This window comes from Nicotiana attenuata, chromosome 11, assembly GCF_001879085.1.
Source record: "Nicotiana attenuata strain UT chromosome 11, NIATTr2, whole genome shotgun sequence".
NCBI classification, from domain to species: domain Eukaryota; kingdom Viridiplantae; phylum Streptophyta; class Magnoliopsida; order Solanales; family Solanaceae; genus Nicotiana; species Nicotiana attenuata.
The window spans coordinates 48,299,668-48,302,971 of record NC_031999.1 but is presented as its reverse complement, the minus strand read 5'-3'; positions in this window follow the sequence as shown (position 1 = coordinate 48,302,971).

Below are 3,304 nucleotides of genomic sequence, written 5' to 3'. Positions count from 1 at the left end.
ATTGTATTTCCGGAGATCCCCCTGCACTTTTATATTGGAACTACGGGACTGCACCCGGTAGATTCCCCCAGTACTGGATATTTATATTTGGGACTACGGATACGGGACTCCCGGTAGAGTCCTCTCGCATTATGAGTTGGACTACGGGACTGCACCCGGGAGATCCACTGGATATTATATTTAGGGACTATAGGACGGTATCCTGAGAGATCCCCCGGTTGTTATCTCTGCGTTGAGCTGTATTTATTTCCGTGATTACTTTGTCTCTGTCAAAGTTGTTGTTGTTCTTCTATCCTGTGTTACTTTTTCTGTTGCACTTAAGTATACTGTCTTATTCTACAATGTTATATCTTGTATTTCCTTTAACCTCATTAGGCCCCGACCTTCCTCGTCACTACCCGACCGAGGTTAGGCTTGGCACTTACTGAGTACCGCTGTGGCGTTCTCATGCCCTTCCTGCGCATGTTTTTCATGTGCAGATCCAGGTACTTCCACTCAGTCTTATCACGCTTGAGGCGAGGTGCTTTGTAGAGACTCTGAGGTATATCTTCCGCAGCCCGAATAGTCCCTTTCTGTTCTCGGTACTAGTATAGCCCTTTCTGTATTTCCCTTGTTGGTAGACATTTCTGGAGTTAGAGCTTATTATGTAATCTTTTAGCTTGTGATTCATGGGTTTCCGGATTTTGGGAGTGTTAGATTGAGATTCTTGTACTATTATATGCCAGACGACATCTTAAACACTGTTTAACTTTGTTATATCGGGTTTTGATTACGTTCTTTCCGCAATTATTTCTTTCTCCGCATTTGTTAGGCTTACCTAGTCATAGAGACTAGTTCACGGAGGGCGAACTGGGGTCGTGACAATAATAAAAACCCAATGCAAGTCAAGGTCGAATCCAGAGGGAGTAAGAATTTGGATTAGGTATACACCTAGTGTGAATGTATGGTATGCTTAAGATTGCACTTCCACATATTTGGTTGTTATTTCTGTTTCTACTTTTAACTAATGATTGCAAATAATAAACTAGAAGACAATATTTTTGGTTTTGGGTGTTTTTCAAATGGTAAGGATCTAGGGTCGTGACCTCCACCTAGGTGGCTACCTAACGGGTTGTAAACTATAGGGCTAGTTTGATTAATCAGGATCGCAATATAGCAATCACACGCAATTGCTCACTCTGTACCTATCGGTAGTTTGAGTGATTTTGTCCAATTTGGCTTTCTCAAGCCCAAATGGGTATTGCACAAATCAAGTGATATATGCTTATGTCGGGTCTTACTATCTCTAGATTTGACCCTTTAATTGGGGCTATCAATTTCTTGAGTTCACCCCAATTCCTTGCTAGCCAAGCTTTCCTAAACTTAGTCTCTCTTTCTCAAGTAAAGACTAGGTCAAATAGGCATGAATCAATGTTTGCAACCATTAATTCTAGAATTCAAGCATAAACAAGGCTAAATATCACTAACCGAATTACAAACAAGCCCTAAAATTAAATACCCATCAAGTACCCACACAAGGGTTGAGCCACAACTCTAGCTAGAGATTTAGCTACTCATGAAAAATAAAGAAATACAAGAAGAAATAAGATAGATTGCATAATAATTGATTAAACAAAGAAAATCTAATGTTTAGAAGTCAATCTAGTACAAAATTACTCAAAGAAGTAAAGAAAATGGCTCAGGTGCACTTCTGAAAATCGAACTTATCCTAAAAATGACAAAAAAGTTCTATTTATACTAAGCTGAAAATATCAAACAAAAATGCCCCTGCGAAGGTTGTGCGGGCGCATAATTCTGGTGCAGTCCGCACAATGGGCTTCTGCGGCCGCACAATTATCATGCGATCCGCAGTCTTGGGAATTTGGGCTTGGAACATCAGGCTTCTGCGGTCCGCATAAAAATGGGTGCGGCCGCACTTCTGATTATGGCCACAAAAAAGTGATGCGATTCGCACTCTTGTGCTTTTGGACTTGAAACAGCTCTCTGAATCTTCAATCTTGCGGACCACATAATAGTGACTGCGGCTGCACTTGACCTCCTGCAGCCGCACAATTTTGGTGCAGTCCGCACTCCCTGAGATGGCCAAAACACTACTCTCTGATTCTTCATTCCGCGGCCGCACTAGAATTGTGCGGTCCGCACTGCTAGCCGTTTTGCCCGATTTTGGTTCTTGTTCACTTTTGACTCCTTTTTGAGTTGATTTTGACTTCTTTGGCTCGTTTTCCAATATTCCTGCAAGTAAGCACATTTCACTAGTTTTCGGGAATACCTTTAAGTATTTTTGAGCTAAAACGCAAGTAAAAGAGATTAAATAAGCGGTCAAAATCCCTACTTATCACTTCAAACCATTAAGAGATATCATTGTTAGAGCATTTACGACAACTAAAGCCCACAACTAGCTTCTTTTTGTGTGCACGTCTCCAAGCTCGTAAGAGGTAAGCAAACCGAGCCCTACCTATCACTCTATTATCATTATACTTGTCCTTGAAAGACTTGGCCCCTGATACCAGTTGTTGGGATAAAATAGCCCCAATATACTCTTTAACATGGTGTGATATTGTCTGCTTTGGACCAAACCTGCACGATTTTTTCAAAAACCTCACACCATTAAGAGATCCTCTATACTTTATATGTGGATTTTCAATCTTTAGAACTATTAATGTGATACTATATTCGCACATCCAACAAGTAAATTTTGGTATCTTTGCTTTGCACCCAAGTTTGCCCCACCCGGTATGCTTCATCTCACACCACACCCTTAATGCGACAATTAGAATGTTTTTACATAGAGAATTTTGGTTTGATATATGAACCCCCAACTTCATAATGTAGTTTCAAGCGTTGTGAGGTCTAAAGAAATGTCTTTAATAAAATTTTCATGTCCCTTTTAATCAATGGGTGTTTATTCTGAACAACTAATTAATACAACAAGATAAATTTTTAGTTTGACTATTAAGTTTGTTTTTGTGCAAAACACTAAAATAAGGTTACAATTTTGATGATTATAATTTAGAACTTTGAATAACGAATAATCAAACATGTCAAAGTGTCCCAAAAGGATAAACGTATAAAATACGTGAGATAAAGGTTAGAATGGGATAAATAGGAGTTAGTCAGCAATAGAAAGACATTCATTTCAATATCTATAAACGGTGACAGTTGGTAAATTTATTTGATTGAATTGATAGATACGAAACCCTCACTATGCTTTGGATTTTATCAATCAGATGAAAAAAAAAGAATCGAATGCAAAAAAAAAAAAAAAGAATCAGAATTAAAATCTTACTTAGATAATCTTTTTTTA